Source organism: Coregonus lavaretus (genome assembly GCF_964263955.1).
Source record: "Coregonus lavaretus genome assembly, chromosome: 17".
Classification (NCBI taxonomy): Eukaryota; Metazoa; Chordata; class Actinopteri; order Salmoniformes; family Salmonidae; genus Coregonus; species Coregonus lavaretus.
The window spans coordinates 29,253,153-29,268,060 of NC_140004.1; the positions used below are offsets into that span (position 1 = coordinate 29,253,153).

The 14,908-nt window shown below is 44.3% G+C and overlaps 1 pseudogene across 1 annotated transcript in view; it reads right to left on the bottom strand.

Moving 5' to 3' along the window:
• Positions 1 to 14,908, bottom strand: part of LOC311144366 (piwi-like protein 2) — a 35,862-nt pseudogene that overhangs the window by 10,756 nt on the left and 10,198 nt on the right. Inside the window, exons 6-11 of the transcript in view lie at positions 14,297 to 14,410; positions 13,220 to 13,408; positions 12,998 to 13,082; positions 6,274 to 6,363; positions 5,856 to 5,876; positions 5,732 to 5,815 (exon numbers count right to left, since the gene is read on the bottom strand). The product of the transcript in view is annotated as a piwi-like protein 2 (transcript). The remainder of the gene's footprint in view (positions 1 to 5,731; positions 5,816 to 5,855; positions 5,877 to 6,273; positions 6,364 to 12,997; positions 13,083 to 13,219; positions 13,409 to 14,296; positions 14,411 to 14,908) is intronic.

Consider the following 14,908-nt stretch of genomic DNA (forward strand, 5'->3'; position numbering starts at 1 on the left):
AGGAGAGAAATGGCATAGCGGTGAGTACAATAGGGAAGTAAATGGAAAACCATTTGCCAACATTATATAATTACTCTTGTCTATACAGAAATAAATAAAATACTTCTAAATGCTTCACCAGAAAGCATGACTTAGCCACAGAGGAATCGGGATCATTAGCTTATTTCTTTTAATAGCTGTGGATTGTTTCAAATCACAAGCTTGTAGGCCTATGCCTATTTGGGAAGCCCGCTATTTGGGCAGCGAGCGTGGCAATAGGCCTAGCTGATTGTTGAGTTGCGGCTGTCAGTGAAAAGCATCTAAAATATGTGTGAAGATAATGTATCTTGAGTATAATTTAAAATGTTGAGACAAGAAGGGGAGGGGTGTGTGGTAAAGATATAGGCGAGTCTCTCTCCAGAATAGCTCAGCTGTCTCTCACAAATTCTTTCATTAAATTAATTGTTTGCCCTTAGATTTTTAAAAATAAATTCCCCATTACATACTGTATGATATCAGTAATAAATGTACCGTTAATCCCGTGTCATTTGGTGACATAGATTTCTGTTAAAACATGTATTAGTCATTTATCGTTCTCATTATCGGAGTGGAAACGTTGTTTGCAGAGTTCACAACCTGCTACACTTGGGAGAAACAAGTTTTGGTTTTGAAATTTTAACCAACTTTATTTAATTTTTCATATTTTTGGGATCATTTGTGAGAAGGAGGCAGTGATACTTTCTTTAAAGTCTCACTGCCTCCTTCTCACAAATGATCCCAAAAATATAAAAATTAAATAAAGTTGGTTCAACACAGTGGCGGGTCATTTTGACCCTAGGACAACGGGAGGGTTAATAGTCTTTTGTTTGGAGTGCTCCACGTGAGCATGTGTCTGGTTTCTCTGTCCTGATCATGTTGAGGGAGCGTGCACGCCTGAGCACGCATAGAAGTACCTGGTCTGCTGTGCGGAAATGTAGGAAAGTGTTTTTACATCGATTGCGAATGATAATATAGTAAAACTATAGTTCCTCATAGTAAGCTATTTGAAAAATCTGTCCAACAATCTCCCCCTCGATAATCACCTATCTTCGGTGTGAAAGAGCAATGGAATTTATTGGCCTATAGGCCATGAGTTCCATTCGTCCATTTCTTTAGCCGCCAATGGATCACGGTGTATTAATGTGTCCATATGGCAGAGGCTGGTGATCTCGCATTAGTTTACTTTTCACTTTAAGATTTTTATCATTTTAATTCAGATGATTAACCACGTGACAATGATTTTTAGAAAACGTTACTATTGAAATTAAACTGTTCCACGAAAATCCGCATATGAAAATCATAACTGGCACGCAGAACGGTAGAAATGGTAGGATAAATTGTAAGCTTCCCCAAATTTACGCGCCACCTATGAAGTCTTTATAAAATAATTGCCTCCAAGTTTCGGATTTTGCCTATAGGCTACTTTGAAGCAAGACATGCCTCATAATATGAAATAAAACATTCAGGTTTCAACAATTAAATATGTTTTGAAAATGCATACTGCCTCCAGCTCACATTGTAAAGTGGTGGGTGATGTGCTGATTGCCTGTTGCCTGCACTTGAATGGGGAATCGGAGGCGCGCTTCAATTATCCACTGTGCGCTGTTGTGTGCTGCCTGACTCCGTTCAAATTCAAAGGCTAAAACATTGTGTGGCATCACGATGTCGTCACCATCGACGATGGCTGTTAATCATCGTCGCTATATGGTGCTATCGTAATGTCGCCCAAGCTACAGTAAGCTAGTCATTCCCCTGATATCCTCAGTTGGCTGTACTTGACCCTTTGACCCTGAGACTCACACAGCTGATGGAAGCATCCCTGACAACCTCCCTGGACCAGCTGACATCAGCTGCAGTGACTAAGGATGCAGAATTCTTCCTGTAGTCTCGATGGAACACCACAATAGTTCATAGTACTTTTTATAGTTACACAAAGAAAGGTCTGTAATCCTGTATGCATGGAATGTCTCAAGAGAGGGGAAATGGGTCCTTTTACAAGTGCTTGTAAAACCGGAGAGTAGTGGATACATGCTAATTTGATTAAGAGGTCAGAGTAAGAGCTCTGTATAAATATTCTTTACCCTTGAGAGTCCATTTAACTCGGCAGGTATTTTAGAAGACTTTAACTATTCTAACCCATTAGGAGCACACAGCAGGTCACTGCCAAATGTTTATCAACTGAGATTTACTCCTGGGAATCTATTTTATTACTCGACTTTTAAAAGCAGCTTTGAGAAAATGTATGACATCCTCTTGTGGTTAAACTTTGAGGGAAAAGCCGTTTGTCCTAAGTTATTTTTCGAAAGCTTCAACGTGGCCCCTAGGAGCTGTGATGGGAGGCTTTCTGAACACAGGACAGGCCTAATAAACCTAAACATAGTGAGTGATTAAGAACCAGAAGAACTCTATTCAAGTTGATCATAATCATTCGTAATTATAATAGTCTGAATTATTAGTCATTAATTTTAGAGCCCGACCGATATGGGATTTTGGGGTCCGATAGCGATTTTAGGGAGGCAAAAGTCACCGATTACCAATATGGTTTTTTAAAGGTGGAATGAAAAACATTTTTTTAAATACAAATTGTGCTCAAAAGGTTTAACTGATACTGCAAATGATGATTTCTTAACTAAATATTAAAATAAATAAATTTGTTGTTTACATGATGACCACCAAAAAGCAACTATATCCTGTATAAATACAAAACACTTCAGTTTACCTTCTTAGGTATAACTTACAGATTTGTCTATCTATGGCGGTGGATAAGAATGCAGAAGTGTTAGTGCTGAAGCACAAGCACACAAATAAACAACTGCTGAATGAATTGAACCTAGTCTCAACATGAATCTGAAACTGCACTTTTCACAAGATCACAAACTATGCAGTGAAATCCTGTAACATGCAGTTCATAATGTCACCACTTTGGATTGAGTAGATTCACTACAGTGCTTTACAACAGTCAAGGGTCATGTAAAGAAACACTTTATGGCAACCTTGCAATGAGAGCTTGTTCAGAGATACTTTTGAGGAGATGGGAAACTCCATTGGAATTGTGCCCATTGTGCATGTTCCCATGCGTCGTCAATGATAGCTGTCCTTCAAGGAATGTATGGGAGTCAATTGGGCGCTAGCTCAAAACCCCAACATTAGCATGGATTTCGTCAACAAGTACAACACTACAAATATTTTCCAAGATTTGAGATAATGAACTTGTTCTCTGTAATATCGTATAGCTTTGGAATTGTCACATTACGTACTTTCAAGGAAAATAGGCAGGTTCCTCGACTCATACCCTGATTTCGAGAAGGGATTGCGTGACGAGTAGTTTAGCAACCACGTGACTCAACATGACAACGATTGGTCGACAGTCTGCTGAGTAAGGCGTTATACGTTCCTAAATTCATTGCCCAATGGGATTCCCATCTCCTCTTTTAATAATATGCCATTTAGCAGACGCTTTTATCCAAAGCGACTTACAGTCATGTGCGCATAATTTTTTTTTTTAAACGTAGGGGTGGTCCTGGGGATCGAACCCACTACCCTGGCGTTACAAGCGCCATGCTCTACCAATTGAGCTACAGAGGACCACTTCTCTCCATCTCTGGCTTGTTATCACATAATGTACTGTCTGTTGTTATGACAAGCACACGCTAGCTGTTCATTATTTTAAAAAAAATCTTACTGAAACTATAATGTAAATTACTGTTATTCAAAAAAATTGTATTGGCTATATATTTCAACTGCAAATGGCTTGCGCTGATGACGGAAAACGTTAATGTGGGAAAATGCATGTCGCACTGGTTTTAGTCACATGCTCTAATTTAGGTAGGTAGCAAAATATCTTATCTCGTCATGAATGATGCGCATGGCCAGAATTATGGATCTGCGCTAACGAACCAAATAATACAAGAATGATGCGCATGGCCAGAATTATGGATCTGCGCTAACGAACCAAATAACAATTTACATAATTGCCCCAGACAGTAACAGTGTTACTTTTGTATTGTAATGACCTGGCTAGATCATAAATGAGCAATTGTCCAGACAGAGGTTTGAGTTTACGAATTCCCGGTTTATTAACCAAACTCAACACAGGCTACTGTTTGGCCGTAGCCCACGCCAAATAAATCAAGGATACCCGTATAAAACAACCGTGACCACCTCTTGTTAAGGCCAGATGAAAGAGAGAGAACAATGGCTAAGCATGGTCTTAAACTAGCGATGCTCCACCCCCATGCCAACCCCCCCGCCGCTCCACCAACCACCAGGATGCCCGGCACCAGAACATTCCAGGCATTCCCGTGGTTGGCAGATAGCAGGTTGACTGGCATGTCGGACCCCGCGAACACTGGGTACTGGTAAGTACAATACAACCAACGAACAGGTTGCTACAGTATGAAGGATGAGTCAGTGTAGACTTTGGCGCCAGTCCAGTGTTCGCACATACATCGCACAGATTGCTAGGATAACTACCTTTCTGGCTAGATAGAGCCTAACTACATTGCTGGTTAGTTAACCAGCTAGCGTTAACCAAGTGAGCATGTGATGAGGATAGGGCTGCAAGCTACTCACCGTCAAGTGAGCATGTGATGAGGATAGGGCTGCAAGCTACTCACCGTCAAACCACCATGCCCACTCACTGTGGTCCAAAAGGCTCCTTAACTGCTTCTACCCCCAAGCCATAAGACTGCTGAACAATTAATAAAATGGCCACCCGAAAGGCTCCTTAACTGCTTCTACCCCTAAGCCATAAGACTGCTGAACAATTAATAAAATGGCCACCCGAAAGGCTCCTTAACTGCTTCTACCCCTAAGCCATAAGACTGCTGAACAATTAATAAAATGGCCACCCGGACCAATTCATAAAATGCCCCCCCCCCCCCCCCCCCCCCCCCCCCCCCCCCCCCCCCCCCCTTTGTTTTTACACTGCTGCTACTCGCTGTTTTGTTGTTGTTGATTTATCTATGCGTAGTCACTTTACCCGTACCTACATGTACAAATGACCTCAACTAACCTGTACCCCTGCACATTGACTTGGTACCGGTACCCCCTGTATATAGCCTCATTATTGTGTTACTTTCATTTTTTTTTATACTTTAGTTTATTTAGTAAATATTTTCTTAACTCTATTTTCTTAAAACTGTATTGTTGGTTAAGGGCTTGTAAGTAAGCATTTCATGGTAAGGTCTACACCTGTTGTATTCGGAGCATGTGACAAATATAATTTGATTTGATTCTCAAGTTGTGATTTACGGGCTGAATGATGTTCAATGAGCAGCTCATAGAGCGCGCTCTTCAGGCAACCATTGAAACGTTCTAAAGATGACCGGAAATGAGCACACGTATTTGTTCATTCTATGTATACAATATCAGTGCTTTAAATGGTGGAATAAACACCAATACAAATATTTATGTGAAAGGCTAATATTGGCCGATAAAATCGGTCAACCGATGTATTGGTTGTGCTCTAATTAATTGTGCATTTAATTTAACAAACGACTGATCAATTGCTGTTAACTCTATGGATTTCAGGAATGACGACCCAGCATCCAACCATTTTTTTAAGTGTAATGTGTGAGGGAGCATGTTGTCTGATATCTAATGAGCTGTGTGGAGCCTCACCACCAGATAAATTAATGTTCATTTTATGTGCGACTAACTAATTTCCCTCAGATAAATGTTGATTTTTTAATTGTGCTGTGTGTATCCTCACCACCAGGATGTCTTGGCTGATCTCCAGCCCCCAGTGTGCCAGCTCCTTCTGGGCCTCTGGGTTGGTGTTCATGTTCTTCAGGAGCTGCTTCAGGGAGGGGGTGTGCAGCTCACTACTCACTCACATTGATGTGCATCGTCAGGTCCTGGGACGGTAAAACCGTCATTCTGTATAGCACTATACCAATAGAACGAGAGTAATTCTATCTCTATGATGTTGCCCTTCCCAGTTACTCTCTGACATGTCTGGGTTCAAACAGTATTAGTCCCCCCCCCAATACTTGGCGCGCTAGATTGAGCCTGTCTGGATTGCCAGCTGGGTTTATAATTGAGACTATTCCATTTATTTAATTGAGGCAGGAAAACTCAAGCAAGCACAACAAAAGTATTTGAAAGAAAACACATTGTCTGGTTACTATTGTTATCAAATGCTGCGTTATCAAAATCACTGTGCTGCCTTCATGGACTGTAGATGTCACAGGATGTAAATGTCACAGAAAACCCCAGAGGGAAGAGAATGCATTGCTGACACAATGATTGTACCTTCATGGCGCGGAAGTCCTTTCTAATTTTGTCAGGGATTCCAGTCATGAAGGAGAGCTCAGGCAGAAGCAGGATCACTGCGGTTATGACTTGCTGCAGGCCCGGCGGCAGGATTAACTCGGCAAGGGGGCATCAGAAATGACTAAAGGGGGCACAACTATTTTCGCTTACTGATAACATGGGATGGATAGTAATCGATAGTACAATTACACACAATGTATTTGCAGCCACGCACGGCTATCTTGCCGCAAGAATACAGGCTACTGCACCGCTTTACAAAAATGGACAATTCATAACCGTCTCGAGAAATTGCAAGTTTACATTTACGTCATTTAGCAGACGCTCTTATCCAGAGCGACTTACAAATTGGTGCATTCACCTTATAGCCAGTGGGATAACCACTTTACAATATGTTTTTTTCTTTCTTTGGGGTGGGGTAAGGGGGGGGGTAGAAGGATTACTTTATCCTATCCCAGGTATTCCTTAAAGAGGTGGGGTTTCAAGTGTCTCCGGAAGGTGGTGAGTGACTCTGCTGTCCTGGCGTCGTGTGGGAGCTTGTTCCACCATTGGGGTGCCAGAGCAGCGAACAGTTTTGACTGGGCTGAGCGGGAACTGTGCTTCCGCAGAGGTAGGGGGGCCAGCAGGCCAGAGGTGGATGAACGCAATGCCCTCGTTTGGGTGTAGGGACTGATCAGAGCCTGAAGGTACGGAGGTGCCGTTCCCCTCACAGCTCCGTAGGCAAGCACCATGGTCTTGTAGCAGATGCGAGCTTCAACTGGAAGCCAGTGGAGTGTGCGGAGGAGCGGGGTGACGTGAGAGAACTTGGGAAGGTTGAACACCAGACGGGCTGCGGCATTCTGGATGAGTTGTAGGGGTTTAATGGCACAGGCAGGGAGCCCAGCCAACAGCGAGTTGCAGTAATCCAGACGGGAGATGACAAGTGCCTGGATTAGGACCTGTGCCGCTTCCTGTGTAAGGCAGGATCGTACTCTCCGAATGTTGTAGAGCATGAACCTACAGGATCGGGTCACCGCCTTGATGTTAGCGGAGAACGACAGGGTGTTGTCCAGGGTCACGCCAAGGCTCTTCACACTCTGGGAGGAGGACACAACGGAGTTGTCAACTGTGATGGCGAGATCATGGAACGGGCAGTCCTTCCCCGGGAGGAAGAGCAGCTCCGTCTTGCCGAGGTTCAGCATGAGGTGGTGATCCGTCATCCACACTGATATGTCTGCCAGACATGCAGAGATGTGATTCGCTACCTGGTTATCAGAAGGGGGAAAGGAGAAGATTAGTTGTGTGTCGTCTGCGTAGCAATGATAGGAGAGGCCATGTGAGGATATGACAGAGCCAAGTGACTTGGTGTATAGCGAGAATAGGAGAGGGCCTAGAACTGAGCCCTGGGGGACACCAGTGGTGAGAGCACGTGGTGCGGAGACAGATTCTCGCCACACCACTTGGTAGGAGCGACCGGTCAGGTAGGACGCAATCCAAGAGTGAGCCGCGCCGGAGATGCCCAACTCGGAGAGGGTGGAGAGGAGGATCTGATGGTTCACAGTATCAAAGGCAGCAGACAGGTCTAGAAGGACAAGAGCAGAGGAGAGAGAGTTAGCTTTAGCAGTGCGGAGAGCCTCCGTGACACAGAGAAGCCTGACTGGTTTGGATCAAGAAGGTCATTCTGAGAGAGTTAGCAAGAGAGTTGGCTAAAGACGGCACGCTCAAGAGTTTTGGAGAGAAAAGAAAGAAGGGATACTGGTCTGTAGTTGTTGACATCGGAACGATCGAGTGTTGGTTTTTTGAGAAGGGGTGCAACTCTCGCTCTCTTGAAGACGGAAGGGACATAGCCAGTGGTCAAGGATAAGTTGATGAGCGAGGTGAGGTAAGGGAGAAGGTCACCGGAGATGGTCTGGAGAAGAGAGGAGGGGATAGGGTCAAGCGGGCATGTTGTTGGGCGGCTGGCCGTCACAAGTCACAAGATTTCATCTGGAGAGAGAGGGGAGAAAGAAGTCAAAGCATAGGGTAGGGCAGTGTGAAAAGGACCAGCAATGTCATTTGACTTAACAAACGAGGATCGGATGTCGTCAACCTTCTTTTCAAAATGGTTGACGAAGTCATCCACAGAGAGGGAGGAGGGGGGAGGGGGAGGAGGATTCAGCAGGGAGGAGAAGATGGCAAAGAGCTTCCTAGGGTTAGAGGCAGATGCTTGGAATTTAGAGTGGTAGAAAGTGGCTTTAGCAGCAGAAATAGATGAAGAAAATGTAGAGAGGAGGGATGAAAAGATGCCAGGTCCGCAGGGAGTCTAGTTTTCCTCCATTTCCGCTCGGCTGCCTGGAGCCCTGTTCTGTGAGCTCGCAATGAGTCGTCAAGCCACGGAGCAGGAGGGGAGGACCGAGCCGGCCGGGAGGATAGGGGACATAGAGAGTCAAAGGATGCAGAAAGGGAGGAGAGGAGGGTTGAGGAGGCAGAATCAGGAGATTGGAGGGAGAAGGATTGAGCAGAGGGAAGAGATGATAGGATGGAAGAGGAGAGAGTAGCAGGAGAGAGAAAGCGAAGGTTGCGACGGCGCATTACCATCTGTGTAGGGGCAGAGTGAGTAGTGTTGGAGGAGAGCGAAAGAGAAAAGGATACAAAGTAGTGGTCGAAGACATGGAGGGGAGTTGCAGTGAGATTAGCAGAAGAACAGCATATAGTAAAGATGAGGTCAAGCGTATTGCCTGCCTTGTGAGTAGGGGGGGACGGTGAGAGGGTGAGGTCAAAAGAGGAGAGGAGTGGAAAGAAGGAGGCAGAGAGAAATGAGTCAAAGGTAGACGTAGGGAGGTTGAAATCACCCAGAACTGTGAGGGGTGAGCCATCCTCAGGAAAGGAACTTATCAAGGCGTCAAGCTCATTGATGAACTCTCCAAGGGAACCTGGAGGGCGATAAATGACAAGGATGTTAAGCTTGAATGGGCTAGTGACTGTGACAGCATGGAATTCAAATGAGGAGATAGACAGATGGGTCAGGGGAAAAAGAGAGAATGTCCACTTGGGAGAGATGAGGATTCCTGTGCCACCACCCCGCTGACCAGATGCTCTCGGGGTATGCGAGAACACATGGTCTCCCACAGTACAGGCTGGTTGGGTATTTCCCTATTGTGCATGTAGCTACACAGCTACATGCACAATACCCATCAATCCAATGCAAAACAGTTGCTAATTACCGTAATAACACTTCCTCATGCCAATACAATGCATCTCCAATCGCAGAAAGCAAACAATAATGTACAATGCACTACCACGACTAATCGGTACAATGCAGCTTGGACGCAGCTACCTGCGTATGATAACAGAGAAATTAGTATTCCATAGCAATTAGTTGTTTATGGCAACACTATAGCTACATCGTTACTCAACCATTGGTCAATGTCTGCCCACCCTCATCAATGTAATGCAATGCACCTCTTCTACCATATAAAACAACATTAAAAACAATCTGATTATATTATAAACCAAACAGTTCCAATCCAATCACATCACAGAAATCAAGCAGTAGACTTGGCAGCAACTCCAATAAAGAAAATCACGTCTATGCCTATTTCTGACATTTGCCACGCATTTCCAAAAGCTAGCAAATAACAAAATAATACAAGCCCAGCCAGGCTGCCTGTTCTTACCCAGATTCAAAAGAGTTGTAGGCGCCTTGATGCTGTGTTGAACCTCCTCAGCAGTCTCTCATTCCACTCCCCACGGAATTTGCTTGTAAGATCCCTCTCAAATGCCAGTTGAATCAGCTGCGCTTTCCTCCTGTGCAACATGCTCCATCTGTGCTCACTGAATACGTTTTTCAATGTTGAAAAAGAGTTCTCGCAAGTTGCCGTGGATGCTCCAAATGTTAATCCCAGCTTCAATGCCATTATCACAGTAGGCATTGCTGTTAGAGGCCCGGAGTATCTATCCAAAATGCTCTGCATAGTCCATTTTTCTTCTCCAGATCGGGCAATTTCAGTCTGTAGAAACTGGCGTGCGACAGTAAACTCAACTTCCCCAAAGTCTCATGAGATTAAGTCCAGCAGTGGTTTCACCTTTTCCACATCCATAAATGTTTCATTCTTTGGGTGCAAGGCACACAGGGCCTCAACAAGTTGTCGGTTTCGTTCGTTAAATCTTGCTGACATTTCTCCCAGTACAGCATCCAGAATGCTGAAAAGTATTTTGCACTCCCTCTCATTATCCTCTTCTTGCTGGCCCATTGTTGTTTCGACCACATATTCTTTCAGATTACTACTCACTACTCTTTGCTGTTTGCTTGGAGCAGGGGTGTCCGTGTGCTTGTATTTCTCCAATAACTCAAACTCACTGTCACGTTGCAGTTTTTTCATGCAATTGTGGGCACTGCGGACGACTCAGATGCCAGTGTACAGATCTGTTGCTTCAGCCTGAAGTAACTTGTTAGGGGGGGGTGGGGGGGTCGAGCAGGCTGAGGACTTTATGGACCATGAAGGCAATGAATCTGAAGCTCGGCTCGGAAACAGCTTTCAATAGGCCCACAGCCTCAAGTCGCACCTCTGTACCTTAGGTGCCGTTACTCTCGATTTCTCTGAGCAGGTGGATGATGCTGTCCAGAGATTTTATAATGACACTCACCGTGGCTAGATGACCAGTCCATCGCTGCTCAAGCAGCCGTTTCAGTTTCTCTCCCGTATATTGTGCAGCCACAGTTGGGTTCCTGAGAAACTTGTAAAGGGAATTACACACATTAAAAAAGTCATCCAATGCACCCTCAGAGGACATAGCGTGCACTATGACTAAATGCAGCTGGTGGTTAAAGCAATGCCCATAAGGCACTTCCCGATTCAGCTTGTCCTGCACTACCCTTTGCATGCCCCCTTGTTTACCAGACATCATACTGGCCCCATCATAACATTGACTAAGAATCTTCTCGGTACTAAGGCCAAGATTTGTTAGCTCTGAAAGGACCAAGTTAGTCAGCGATAAAGCATCACATTCTTTACTCATTGCCATTGACAGTAGCCGCTCACAAACACGATTGTTTTCGCCCACACAATGGAGTACAATTGAAATGTTCTCGCACCCCGTTAGGTCTTTAGTCCCATCCACTTTAAATGTGTACCATGAATCACCTACTTCCTTTACAATTTCCTCTGTGACTACCTCACTCATGAGCCCAATTATTTCGTTCTGGATGGCATGAGATGTGTATGTGGCATTGCGGAGAATTGTGCTTAAGGCACTAGCAAGTTGCTTGTCTTTCCTGATCTTATAATCTAACATCGCCAGGAATAGTCCACCGCGCCCCTCCCCTCTTGCATCCATCGCATCCAAAGTTCCCCTAAGAGGAAGCTCATTGACAGCAAGAAATGCCACAATGTTCACAATCGATGACAAATACATATGATTTATTGCAAGCTGTGCAGAATTCACAAGTGTTGAAATCTCCGCTCCCTGTGCATTCCTTGCTTGTCTTTCTGTCCAAAGTACCATGCATTTCAAATGTTATTTGCTTGATACGTGCCTCCCCAGTCCCTTGTTGCTATCAATGGCAGGTCGCTAGTTATTATATCCAGTTTGGGTGAATGCCTTATCGGCGTTAGCATGGAGCCAATGTTACATTTTCGACAAGGATAGCAGAAAGCTGCATTTGCCTTGCAGGAATATTCCAGACACTCTCTGCCTTTGAACCACACGCTACAAAATGCACGTTTTCTCCCACAGTACAGGCTGGTTGGGTATTTCCCTAGACAAACCTGGGTTGGCTCCTCATCACCGAGGTCGTCAGGCACTAACGGAGGTGTCGGTGCTTGTAATATCCTGGCGGTGCTGCTGCTAGATTCGGTCTTGGCGGCTGCAGGCCCCTCCGCGGGTTGGTTACCTCCTATGTCACCAGGCAGCAAGACGGTTGCGCAGGTGCCTTTGCTGCTAGGCTCGGCGGCCTTGTCCTCGGTGATTAGCGTAGTCTAAGCGGCCTTGGCCTCTGTGGCAGGCTTCTCCCCCTCCCCTACCCTTTGATCCGATGCTGCGGTTGTGCCCTGGTGAAGCCACATTCTAATATCCATCATGCTATCAGCTACCTACCTAACTGTTAACATTAGCTCAATTCCATCCAGCTGCGCGGTGAAACATTTTTTTTCCGTACTACATAACTTTTAAAGTAAACCTAAACAGTCAAATTGACCCAATCAAAATTTTTTTTTTTTCAACTGGTAAAACGTGTATGATGTATATATGATGCGTGCAAGGGAGTTGCATGAATGAAGCATACACAACAAATGGGTTGGGCATGACGGAGGGGACAGATTAGGGATACAAAACTGAGGGGGCACAATATTCAAACTAAGGGGGCATTGCACCCTCGTGGCGCCGGGCCTGATTTGCTGGAAGACACACAAAATGAAATAGAACGTATTGCATATTGTATCTCTATGGAGAAAAATGTCTCCAACTACACAATAAAAACTCGAAAGGATTATGTGTTATAGTAGAACAACATAAAGAGCTATGAAAACAGAGTATGTTGAGATTAATCTCAATACTGACTAGCGCCACAAGGTGGCCTTCTGTGTCAAGGATACAGACAAGTATTTTGTTTCAGGGTTGTTGGTTGTGTGAGGATAGACAAGATCATATTTTGAGATGAGTATGAATAAATAAGTACAAAAATATAACTATTTCAAGATAATGCTACATTTCATAGCTTCAGCTAATGAGTCCATAGGAATATTTTTATCTTTCCCCCTTGCTTGGACCTCTCTTTGGGTCGATGGATAAGCATGGGTTGGGCCATATCTTTTATGGTGATGCCGTAGTTTTTGCTGTTCATTTTACAGGAAAAAAGGTATAATAAACACATAGGAAATGCACTTGAACAACACACACTTCTCTGTTCAAAAACATAGTATAGTTGCCTGCTTGACATTGAATGAATGGCCGACTTCAGACCAGGCCTTACCTGTAATACTTGATGAAGGTGGTCGTGGAGCCGTCGGCCATGGTGAAGGAGTCTTTGGGGGACTTGCCCCACTCAATGTCATCTATGCAGTAGGTGCGGTTGTTGTAGCGGGTGATGACAATGCTGCCGATCAGCGCTTTGGTGCACTCATCCCGGAAGCTTTCCTTGCTTTGCTGGTAGATCATGTTCGTGGGAGGCAGAGGGGTCAAAAGGACAAAGGTTACCACTCACGGCCCTGCAAGTCAGCCCATTTGTTTCCCAGCAAATGGCCCTTTAGTGACCAAGACTAGTCCCTGAGGTAGTTTTGAAGTGGTTGAGGCATACACCGTATCCAAATCTCTATGAGCAGGCTGATGCACTTTCTGTGAGAGCTTGCTGATGTGTGTTGAAATATATATGGGTGTATCAGTGAAAATGCTATTTGTAAATATCATTATGGCAAAAAAAGGCCTGTTTAAATTGGTATGAACTACAGTAGACAGTGCACCATGTGGATATACACACCATGTGTATATACACTGAGTATATCAAACATTAGGAACACCTTCCTGATATTGACTAGCACCCCACAGTTGTGTCAAGTTGGCTGGATGTCCTTTGGGTCGTGGACCATTCTTGATACACATGGAAAACTGTTGAGTGTGAAAAACCCAGCAGCATTGCAGTTCTTGACACAAACCGGTGCGCCTGGCACGTACTACCATACCACGTTCAAAGGCACTTAAATCTTTTGTCTTACCGATTTACCCTCTGAATTGGACAAGGACACAATCCATGTCTCAAGGCTTAAAAATCCTTCTTTAACCTGTCCCCCTTCATCTACACTGATTGAAGTGGATTTAACAGGTGACATCAATAAGGGATCATAGCTTTCACCTGGATTCACCTGGTCAGTTTATGTCATGGAAAGAGTAGGTTTCATTAATGTTTTGTACACTCAGTGTACACCTTAAAATATCTAGCAAGAGAACGGATTTATCATGCATATTTTAGAGTATCACACAAGTTAGTCAGTGACGTAATGTAACCATTCTTCTAAGTGGTTAGGGTGATACAGGTGCACTGAAATGAACTCACATGCAGTCAAGGATGGACTCGTTTCACAGCACTTTGTGGGACACATCCACCTGGAGGTACAGGCCTCCGTCAGTGTGCTTTATGCATGTTGAGTAACCTGGCCACACCTGCAGCCTAGAATATGAAGATGGAAACCAAGGGGCTTGAGTCAGCTGCTATTATCATTGAGATTTCAGTTGGAGTATAATTTCTCAGTTTGAGGACAAATCTAATTACAGTTGAAGTCGGAAGTTTACATACACTTTAGCCAAATACATTTAAACTCAGTTTTTCACAATTCCTGACATTTAATCCTAGTAAAAATTCCCTGTCTTAGGTCAGTTAGGATTACCACTTTATTTTAAGAATGTGAAATGTCAGAATAATTGTAGAGAGAATTATTATATCACATTCCCAGTGGGTCAGAAGTTGACATACACTCAATTAGTATTTGGTAGCATTGCCTTTAAATTGTTTAACTTGGGTCAAATGTTTCGGGTAGCCTTCCACAAGCTTCCCACAATAAGTTGGGTGAATTTGGCCCATTCCTCCTGACAGAGCTTGTGTAACTGAGTCAGGTTTGAAGGCCTCCTTGCTTGCAAACGCTTTTTCAGTTCTGCCCACAAATGTTCT